This window comes from Rhinopithecus roxellana, chromosome 8 (assembly GCF_007565055.1).
Source record: "Rhinopithecus roxellana isolate Shanxi Qingling chromosome 8, ASM756505v1, whole genome shotgun sequence".
NCBI lineage: Eukaryota > Metazoa > Chordata > Mammalia > Primates > Cercopithecidae > Rhinopithecus > Rhinopithecus roxellana.
In genome coordinates this window covers 26,009,980-26,022,049 of record NC_044556.1, presented here as the reverse complement: position 1 = coordinate 26,022,049, position 12,070 = coordinate 26,009,980, and the positions used below count along the sequence as shown (strand labels likewise).

Below are 12,070 nucleotides of genomic sequence, written 5' to 3'. Positions count from 1 at the left end.
TATATGGCCATTGCTTTCCAAATGTGCTATTTCAGCCTCTATAATAATGGCAATCACTGTTGCACTTTTAAAGAAAAAAACTACATACAAAAAAAAATCTTTTTTAGGTCAGGCACAGTGGCTCACAGCTGTAATCCCAGCACTTTGGGAAGCAGAGGTGGGTGGACTGCCTGAGGTCAGGAGTTCGACACCAGCCTGGCCAACATGGTGAAAGTCTCTACTAAAAATACAAAAATTAGCAGGGTGTGATGGCACAGGCCTGTGATCTCAGCTACTCGGGAGGCTGAGGCATGAGAATCGCTTGAACCCAGGAGGCAGAGGTTGCAGTGAGCTGAGATGGCACGACTACACTCCAGTCAGGGCAACAGAGAGACTCTATCTAAAAAAAAATCATTTTTAGAGACAGTGTTCTGTCACCGAGGCTGGAGTGCAGTGGTGCAATCATAGCTCACTGCAGCCTTGACCTTCTGGGCTCAAGCAATCTTCCTGCCTCAGTCTATAGAGTAGCTGTGCCTAAAGTAGAGACACCATACCTGGCTAATTTCTTTCATTTTTTTTTTTTTTTTTTGTACTGGCAGGGTCTTTCTGTGTTGCCCAGGCTGATATGGAACCCTGACCTGAAGTAACTCTCCCAAAGCATTGAAGTTACAGGCGTGAGCCACTGTCCCCTGCTATGTGTGTGTGTGTGTGTGTGCATATATGTGTGTATGTCTATATATGTGTATCTATATATATATTTTTGAAGGTCCTCTCCATGAAGTATGTGTCCAATATATTAAGTTATCATCTTCTAAGTAAGTTCTATAACTCCTCCCTTTTGCCATTACAGGCTTCGAACACAGAACCTTTTTTTTTTTTTTTTTAATTTATAAAGGAGAGGTTTAATGAACTCACAGTTCCACATGGCTGGGGAGGTCTCACAGTCATGGTGGAAAGCAAAGGAGGAACAAAGGCACATCTTACATGACAGCAGGCAAGACAGCTTGTGCTAGACAACTTCCGTTTATAAAACCATCAGCTCTCATGAGACTTATTTACTACAACGAGAACAGTATGGGGGAAATCACCCCCATGATTCAATTATCTCCACTGGCTCCGCCCTTGACACGTGGGTATTATTACAATTCAAGGTGAGTTTTAGTGGGGGACACAGCCCAACCATATCATGTATGTTGAATGAACCTTGCATCCAAGTGATATCAAACCTCTTTCTAATTCCCTTTTCCTCCTACCCTTCCCAGTCTCTAATATCCTCCATTTATTCTATTTTGTACTTCTATGAGATCAACTTTTTTTAGCTTCCACATGTGGGTAAAAATATCTGGTGTTTAGTTTTTTGTTCCTGGCTACTTTCGCTTAATATTATGTTCTCCTGTTCCATCCATGGTGCTGCAAATGGCAGGATTTTATTGGTTTTATGGCTAGATAATAGCCCAGTGTATATGTATACCATATTTTCTCCATCCATTTATCTGCTGCTGGAGACCTAGGTTGATTCCATATCTTGGCTACTGTGAATAAATAATAAACATGGGAGTACTACAATAAACATGGGAGTACACATGTAAAACATTTCTTAACATATTTTTTTCTAGCTCTTCTACCCCTTATTTTATCACTGAGCCCTGCACCATATCTTCTTTTTTTTTTTTTTTTTGGAAATAACTGATGGTTACTTTACAGGAAGCTCCAGAAAACACTGTGCCTTGGATTTCCTAGGCACTTAACTTACAAATATAAGGGAACCAAGGATCAGAAGCTGGATTTGAATACATTGCAAGGAAGGTGTTTCCTAGAGTAATCTATAGATGGAATTGATTCCGAACACAGAACCTTTTAATAATTTTGAGTTGAATTATTTGTTGTTCAGTTATACCTAGATGACTAATCTGTGGAGACATTTATTTACTTCAAGATTCTATTGTTGATGAATACTATCTTTTAATTTTAAGGCCAAATTTTTTTTTTTATTATTGTTTCAGCTTAATTAATGAGTGCCTCCAGAACTTGCATTTTCACTCAGATATATTCTTTACATCCACCTCAGCCCTTTTTTATGGTAGATGTATGAGCCACCAAATACTCAGAAATGTAGTCATCCTTTGGTATATGCTAGAGAGTTTCCAGGACCCTTGCATATACCAAAATTTGCACATAGTCAAGTTCCTCAGTTGGCCCTCCATATAGGCAAATTTTGTATTCCACAAATACTGCATTTTCAATCCTTGTTTGGTTGAAAAAAGAAGCCCATGTGTAAGTGAGCTCATGTAGTTCAAACCTGTGGTCAGTTGTATATCAGTTATGGTCACCCTATTAAAACTCTTAAGTGAATTCTTTGTAAGGCTCTGGAGGAATTTTGAGAAAGAAATTTTATATATGAGAGTATCATTGGTTCGCTTTTGCCTGGTTAGTTCATATGACCAGTGCAAAAAGTAAAAATTACTTAAGATAATGTGATTTTCTTTCAACATAGATGTTGATTTTCAATCAACATAGATGTTGATCTATGTCTTGTTTATTAATAGTGTAAGTTATACTTACTGCAAAAAATGCAAACAATATAGCATTGTGAAAAGTAAAATCTATCCCAAATCTTAGTCCACATGCCCTGAGGTATGTCTACATACTGTTTTTTTCATAACAAACATATTCCATACATCTAGGAATTGTATAGGAACCAATAACCTATTTTATTTATGGATTTAACAATTTGACTTCCTTTTTCACATCTTTTTAAAATTTTAAAATTTTTATTTTTCGTTGAGTTCTGGGGTACATGCACGGTAAATCTATATGTCAGATTACTATTACTAATATATTATTTCTGAAATTGTCTGCAAATATGTCATAAAATATAGAGTTTTCTCAGTTTTGAAGTTTGCTGAAAAGTTTACTTCTAGGGCATCTATGAAAAATAGTTTTTTAAACTTTTCTAAAGGGGCGTCATTGAAATTAAGATAAACATACAACAGGTGTTTCAAAAATTAAGAAGATAATTTGCATAGCATGTGAATATGCAACACAAAATATTTTTTTTCTATGAAGTCTGGGTAATTATTTGATATAAATCAAAGAGTTTATAACACTAGTGGGGAAATGGTCCAGGTGAAATAAGATTACAGTGCAGGAGGAAAGCTGTACTAAAAACTATTAGTACTGTCATCAAGGTCTGTGAAGGACCAAAAGTGTATTAAGCATCATGTAACAGCTGTCTAGAATATGAAGGGAACTGTAGTTGTGGTGAGCAAGCAACAATATCTTGGTTTCCAAAAAATAATTACATATGGCTTGTTTTAGTTAAATTAAAAATAGTAACTATAAAATGATGGGATTATAAAAAATACTCTGAACCTTGGGCTTCTGAATATGGCTACATGTTAACTAAATGTGTAACTAGTATCTATTATGGATATATGTGGTTGCATTTATGTAAACATTCAAGTTAATGTGGTATATAAGATGTAGGTATTTTTCTATTAAAACTGTGAACCGAACTCTTTAAAACTCTTCTATTAAAACTCTTTTCTATTAAAACTCTTAACTGAATTCTTTGTAAGATTTTGGAAGGATTTTGAGAAAGGAAATGCATATATGGGAGTATCATTCATATGATTTAATTCATATGACCTGTGCAAAATGTAAAAATCGTTGGACTGAACATTCAAAGCATATGTATATGTTTGTCAGATGTCTGCTATGCTTATTGTACATAAATAATTATAAAACATTATTCTTTGACTCTTCACTAATTCCTTCCACATTAAAGAAGAGAAAGCAATATATAACTTTCAGAACTTACAGAAAGACAGACCATATTTGTACATGGATAGCCTATTCTGTCAGGGAAATTTGCTACCCTACCCTGGAACATAAGAAATATTTTGTTGCCATCTCGTAAGATGACAACAATTAAAAAAGGAAGGGAGATAGGCTGTACAGAATAGCTAGGAGATAATGTGTGGAGCAGGAATAAAGGAAAGCATCTTTTGTCACATATATCCTCATACTTACCAGTTGCATCCTTCAGATGCTTTTCAAACCCATAATAAAGATCAGTCACATTTTTAGCTAGAATGTAGCCATTTTCAACAGTACAAGTTTCACAGTACATTGTGTTGTTCAACCTATCATTTTTAATTTAATTAGTTTAGGAGAATATTTTTTACATCATACCATTACCATGGGGAAACAACCAAAAGCCTCAAGAAGAAAGGATTCCATATACAGTACAATGTAAGTAATATTGGACCACTGATGAGATTGACATGTATTTTTGTTGTTTGATTTCCTGAAGTACAGTGACTGAGAAATGTTTCTTAAACACACATGAGCACTTACATATGTGCCATCTAGGATGTGCACTGAGAAACAAAGATGAATTATAGTCTTTCATTTTATTTATTTATGTATTTATTTATTTAAGATGGAGTCTTGCTCTGTCACCCAGGGTGGAGTGCCGTGACGCGATCTCGGCTCACTGCAACCTCCGCCTCCCGGGTTCAAGCGGTTCTCCTGCCTTAGCTTCCCGAGTAGCTGAGATTACAGGTGTGCGGCACCACGCCTGGCTAATTTTTTTGTATTTTTAGTAGAGACGGGGTTTCACCGTGTTAGCCAGGATGGTATCAATCTCCTGACCTCATAATCTTTGGAAAGGTCCACCATGGCCTTTCCCAAAGTGCTGGGATTATAGGCATGAGCTACCGCGCCTGGCCGAATTATAGTCTTCGTCCTGGATGAACCCATAATCTATCTTCATGGATTGTATTAGGCAATAGTTTCTTTTCCCTCTATTTTTTTCATTCATTCATTCATTTCACATTATTGAGAAGTTAAATGTACATGGTGTGGTGGCAGCAGCATAATCTGTTTTAATGGAGTGCATTAGGCAATAGTTTCTTTTCCCTGTATTTTTTTTCTTTCATTCATTCATTTGTTCATTCATTCATTCATTCATTCATTTCACATTATGGAGCAGTTAAATGTACATGGTGTGCTGGCAGCGGCATAATCTATTTTAATGGATTGCATTAGGCAATAGTTTCTTTTCCCTGTATTTTTGTCATTCATTTGTTCATTCACTTCACATTTTTGAGCAGTTAAAATGTACATAGTGTGGTGGCAGCTGCTGTGTAGAATAAAAAGAACCATGTAGTATTGATAACTTGCTCTCAGTATTAAGTTCAATTATACTAATCTCTACATGGTCAAGTCCTACCTATTCCTCAACTGTCAGCATAAGTTTCTCTGTCTAAGAAGTCTTCTGTGATTCTCCTGAGAGGAAAATAACTTTTCTTTCTTCTGAAATCCTGTATGGAGAAAATGAAGACGTAAAGCATATGTATATGTTTGTCAGATGTCTACTATGTTAAATGTACATAAATAATTATAAAACATTATACCTTGACTCTTCCCTACCTCCTTCCACATTAAGGAAGATAAAACAATATATAACTTTAAGAATATGTTGAAGATTATAGAGAATACCTGTTAAGTTACTAAAGAAATGCATATAAAGGTATAATCGTTAAAAATTATTGCAACAATTTGATGTACAAGTTATCCCCATTTGCAAATGAGAAAACTCATGCTCAGAGAGTTTAAGTCCTTTGGCTAACATCTTAAAACCAGTAAAGTGAAGTCAACAATTAAATATGAGCAATCAAGCACCAGAGCTTGTACTCTTAACCTCAATGTTACGTTTTCTGAGTTAATACACTTAAAGGCTTTGGATGAGCAAGCACATTTGAGCACTTAATATTAGCATACATGAAAGTCTGGGTGAATGCACACACTAAATACATATATGCTATGTGTTATCTGACTGACTTATGCTAAATATAGACAGATTCTATAAAGCATCCTATCCTAGGTACATGGCTTATCGCTATTTTCCTCATTACTACAAGACAGAGGAAACTTTGATCTTCTTGAATCATGCCATCTTCCTCAATCCCTTTAAGTACATACTCTCAGCCCCCGCCATCTTTAAGGTGAATAAAGAATGGCTTCCTAGGAGAGCGTTGCCAACAAGCCCGTCCCTCCAGGACATAAAGCAGATCTTTTATCTATGGTATTCTCTGGTTTTCTTGATTAAAGTGTACCTCACTTGTAGCTGCAGGTGACAGGGATCAAATTATATCAGCTATTTTAGTGCTCAGATACCTACTGGGCAGGAAAACATTTAATGAATGCTTTTACGTATTTTTTCCTGTATTCATTGACTTTACTGTTACTGTTTCTGTATTATTGATATATAAAAACTGGTGAATAGTTAATATTTAATTACTTCTAATAGTTGTAATTAATAACTGATTTTTGTTCAATTTTAGCAATTCAGTTTATAAACCACGATCTTATGCTCCATAAATAACTTTCTAACAGGGAGTAGTCAGAATTGGGACACTTTTCCCTCATGCTGCAACCTACAGTAATTTCATTCAATCCCATAATTTTCAGCATAATTATCAGTACAGTCATTTAGGAACAAAAAAAAACCCAAAACAAAAACCATTTTCTTTTGTCCTTTTGGTCATTGTTGTTCAGTGTTACTATTTAAATCTTTTCATTTATATAGCGTTTATATTTCCAGTAAGTGAGAGCCCCAGTAGATTCAGAAAGTGTCAAGTACTGACGCTACTTTGTTTATATGGGCTCTGTTCTCTTTTCATTCCCGGTTATAACTGTCTGTACCTGTATTCATGATGTGTGTATTTTCTCCCAGTGACTCTTTTGCAGTTACTAATGTATACCATTTCCATCACATCTTTCTTGTTCCACCACTGTATGCCAAAAGCCTATTTTTGAATCTTTTTCTTCTTTGTCCAGATCTCTTTCAAGGTAAGAAAGCAAAACAAATACGTTTAAGAGCAACACTCTTTAACAATCATAAAGATATCTTTTTCCTGTATAGTAAAACAGAACAATCTTTGTTTAAAATTTTATAAAAGGTGGTATGTACTAAGTTTTTATGAAGATATTTTATTTGCTTGTGAGACAGCATGAAAGACTTGATTGAGGTTGTGGTTTCTTATGCTATTGAGGATTTTTGTAGCATATTTAAGTTTTTAATAAGGATATGCTAATAAAAGTATATTTTCAGCACAAATGGCTAAATCACAGTTGCTTAAAATTGCAATAAAACTAGCTTCCTAATAATCACACATGAATTAGAAGAAAATAAATGTTACAGACTAGAACAGACAATGATTGAGTTAGAAAAGCTTGCCCTAAACTCTGAGGAAGATTTAGGACAAGTCACTTTCCTTCTCTGAGTCATAGTGCCTCAATGACTACTAAGGTTGGGTAAGCCTTCAAAACTGCGTGCTACTGTAAAACCCAACCTTTTCATCTGGACTTGAGAAGCCTCTTGAGGAGACAGTCAAGACTACCTTTTACTTTTTTTTTCCTAAACTAAAATTGGACTCCAGGAGAGATAATACTGTAGTCTTTTTCTAGCTGTGAGTTCTTAACTGCTTTTTTCTCAGTCTTCAAATTACTCTGGCAAGCAAGCACTGATGTCTTCAAGAGATGGGGTCAGTAGAACACCACCTTTTAAATTTCTAACCTGTTTGTATACATAGATGGGATAGTTCTGGGTGTAAGATACTAAATGTGTTGTAGTCGTTTTCTCCACTGCCTTGGCCACTGGTCTTTTGTGCTTGTGGGAGATGACTGGAGCCTCGTCTATGAGGTAGAGATAGAAGTAGTCTTATAAATTTTTAGGAATCTGTTATGGATGAAGATAAATAAGGACTATGGAATTTAATGTAAGTACCTTCATTTAATTCAGAATATGCAAAAAGTATAAACTATACATTTTAAAGTTTTTATATGGTAAAACCAATAATCTCCTGACATAGACTTCAGAAAATACTTGTAGGAAAGTTCTCAACTATGTTTTATTTCCAGCTTCCTGGTTATTATCATCCAACAGATAATTTTGAGCATCAGTTGTGTGAATTGTGTTCTGTTCTAAATTTGCTTCTCTTGAATCGTTTTGAAGCACCCGTGTGCAGAAGAAAACTTCTAGTAGATAAATAGCTATTTAAAATTATGTTTGGTATTAACTTATAAATATAAATAAATATTAAAAGCCTCAAAACATGAACATCACAGGTGTGGTTAAAAGGCGGAATGCTGCACAGCATTAAAAATTCAGTTGTTTTTATTGATGTTATCATAGATTCCAGCTCAGTATAATAAAGGCTAGGCCAAGATACATATTTAAGAATATTCAAAGTTAGTTCCAGATAGCCCTAAGCTATTAAAAACCTGTGGTGTAATCAGAGAAGCAGAGTCAGAAGTACATAGGAAGGGCTGTTAATGGATTATTAAGAGAAGCACAGAGGTATAAATAGGCAGATAATTATTGGAAGCTGAGGATGGCTTTTGGCTCTTTTGACTGCTTAATGGATCAGAACATGGAATTGGTCCCATCATGTTTTAAAGATACCAGCCATCTTTCTTGTCTCTTTTTATTATGATAGGGTCTGGATGCAAAGGATAGAAGTTGTGGAACTCATACATATATGACACTTCCAACTTCGATTTCTTTATTCACATTTCTTTTCAACCTGACAGTTGATTCTGCCCAGTTTTCAGTAGACATACTGCACCATTGGGGAAGATACTAAACTATATATTTTCCTACACTGGTGCTTATAGGGTAGGGAAACAAGGTTTTAAATCCATCTGATACATCTAAATTAGGTAGACTTTCTAAATGATTATATAGAACATTAAATATCTAAGGAAATGCAATATTAATATTAGGAAAATATTTTAATTTAATTTTTAATGTAAATATTTGCTTAATGCCATTATATATAGATTAATGTATATTTACATAGCCTGATGAAACAGTGCTGATTCAATTAAACCAAACTCTAGCAAAGCTAAGACAATGCAGTGGGAGTTCTAAGGGTTTCAGATAGATTTGTGTGTATGTGCTTTATTATTACTATTATTTTTTAACTGAGAAAGGAAATTAATTCAGATATTTAAACTCATGAGTAGAAAATTCTTTAACAAGCATAGGTTACAATCCCAAATGCTGTGGATGGTTACCAATAAAAGAAGCAGGCATCTGTTCTCAGATGTGTGAAGAATGAAATGCCGCTTGTTTCATTACTCACTATAATATTTTTGGTGTCATACTATGGAGTCAAACTGTCTAGCCTCACTGATATTTGGAAAGAGGAATCATATTTCTCTTTCTCTAGAGAAATATCATGAATAAATATATCTTTAATAGTTTTTGGCCTTTAAGTAACAGTACTTAAGTTTTCATACATTTTTTATGGTCATGTCGAATCATGAAAGATTAACATTGATTAAGAATTCTATATTTTGCTCAGTGAAATTCATTGTTACGCTTTGTATTAAATACGAAAATTTAAAAAGTGTATGACTAGTGAAAACTCTAAGTTGTTTCCTTGTAGTTTAAAAAAATCGAATACACTTCTTTAACTTTATAACTATTTGGGGAAAAAGTATGACATAATTGTTTATCTGAATTAATTTTTGCTGCTTATGCATTTAAAAATAAGCACTATAAGAGAGTAACTTTGAAAGGTAAAAGGGGAATTAAATGACTAAAGATGAAAACAAGTGTAATTTTACTTTTAAGGAGAAATGTATGTGGAACTGTGGTTTACAATAATTGTTGACATATTCCCCTAAATACTGTGTCTGTGATTTTTCATGGTATCAATCATTTAAAGCAATTTAGGTAATAACATTCTGACATGCATTTCTGCTATTTTATTTACACCATTTGCCTATATCATTGTAATGCAGCACCTTTCTGATTTGGTACAGTAAATGCACTCTGTAATATCTATTATGGCATGGTCAAAGGATAATTTATTGTCAAATAGAAAAATAGGTCAACACTAATGTCACTTGATGATCAACCCCTACCCCTCAAAGTTTAATAAAACATCTCACCAGTATGCATTCCAGTGCAGTGGTTGATATTTTATTAGGACTACCTGGCTATAGCTGTAGTGTAATTACTGAGCTGTCAGAGTGATAAGTGGGATTAATGGCAGCCTGATGCACTTTAGTCTGCAGAGCGCTTAGAGAATTGCAAGATGGTATTATTATCAGAGTCTGCCCATTCTGGCATATTCATGACACCAAAGGAAAAAAGAATGCTACAATTCAGGTTTGCGTGGCCCTGCCTCATTAACATCTGACATTTTCAACAGCTGTTATTTGTGAACTAGCTCAATAATAAAAGGAGAATTATTTGGTAAAGAGGCTTAATAACCACAACTAAAAATCCTTGCATTGTCAATGCTGTTAAGTGAATCTGTTTATGTTGAATATAAGATTTCTCTGGAAGAACAGAAAAATACAGTGCACATTAATTTCATTCACTTATACCTGCTGACATTGTAACTTTATTTTTTAATTGTGTTATTCAAGTTGGGCGTTAGAAAAAAGAAAAGCAGAAAACTTGTGACTTCATAGGGATAACCAGAATCCATATGATGTGCCATATATATATATATGTGTGTGTGTGTGTGTGTGTGTGCTTACTCCTGTGTAATGGCAGATATTTTTACAACTGTTGAAAAGACTTTTTTTCAATAATAAGATGATATTTAAGTTGGCTTATTATTTCTTTTTAGCTATTTTATATTGCAGCGTAAAAGAAAATCCTTTCAAACCACTATTAATGCTCAGTATATTTATCCACATGACAGTTACACATATAAATATCACCTCATTTTAACATCAAGGACCAAATAGGCCATACATTATGGAGATTTTTGTATTGTTTGCAATGTATGCTGCACATTATACTTTGAAGAAATTATTTTGAACTCAACCATAGTGTTTTGGGGAAAAAACGTTAAGTATGAGCAGACAGGAATTCAACTAAATGATGGATGTGAATCTAACAATGGCATTTACAGAAATGATAGGGGAGAGGTTTAATGACTACATTTCAGAGAGGACAATTGATTATGAAAAGCCTTTGGTACTCATTGTGTAAAATTTAATTTAGAGAGAAGGCTAAGGGCCCAAACCAGAGAAAAGAGATCAGATTTAAAAACAAGATATTAATTAGGTACTGAGAAATTGGTTCAGACAATGAAGAGGGCTCTCTTACTCACAAAAGAATGACAAGGAGATTGGTATTGTTTTCATGAAGGAAATGAACCAAGGTCTTTGCACATGGAAGTGTATAGAAAATGAGCTAGCTAGTCACCTTTGTCACTGAGCAATGTAGGATTCATTCTTAGTGAAATTCTTGGAGAATGCTGTTTTTCGGACACATGTGGCAGCAGTATACATTCCTTAGTTGTCTATCTCCACACTCATTTCTTTCTACTCCCACTCTCACTTTATACTAGACCAAATTCATTATTTTACCTACCCTGTCACGTTCTTTTCTTTCCAGGCACTGGTGCATATTTTTTCTATTCTTGGTTAATTATCCTGAGTGACCCTGCACTCAGAATCCCACTGTCGTTTGCTTTCCCAATGTCCACTCATTCTTTAAGCTTCTCTTTCAGTATTATTCCTCCCAAGAAGCTTGTCCTGTCTGTCTCCCTCCAGGACTACTGTCTTTCATCTGTGTTCCCTTAGCATGCTGTATTTCACCCAAATTCTCACTGACCACATTGAACAGTGTGTGGCTTTTTCTGTGTCTGTACTTCATTCAAACTGCATGTTCTGTGATATCAGGACCATGGTGATCTTTTTCCAACACTTTTATATTCTCGTATCCCAGGTTCTGCCATGTAATGGAGGCTTATTAAATATGTATTAAATGAATGAATAAACGAAGAAAAACACATATAAGTTAATGTGCAAATAAAGGATGAGTCTGGCCATTGGTTTTAGTTGTCCTGAATGAATAATTATAGAATGTGGTTCTAACAATGTGGTTCCAACTATGAACACTAGAATCACTTCAGAGGCCCTTTTCAAAATGCAGATTCCCAGGCCAGTAACTTGGACTCAGTAGGGGCTCCTCTTTGAAGTCTGTGCCATTTATCAAGCTTCCCAGGTGGTTCTTAGGTGCAACAAAATTCAAATGTATCTCTGACCAGTT

The 12,070-nt window shown here is 34.7% G+C and overlaps 1 protein-coding gene across 5 annotated transcripts in view; it reads left to right on the top strand.

Annotated features, from left to right (window-relative positions):
* DPYD (dihydropyrimidine dehydrogenase) overlaps nucleotides 1-12,070 on the top strand; it is a 902,287-nt gene that overhangs the window by 187,473 nt on the left and 702,744 nt on the right. The window lies entirely within an intron of this gene.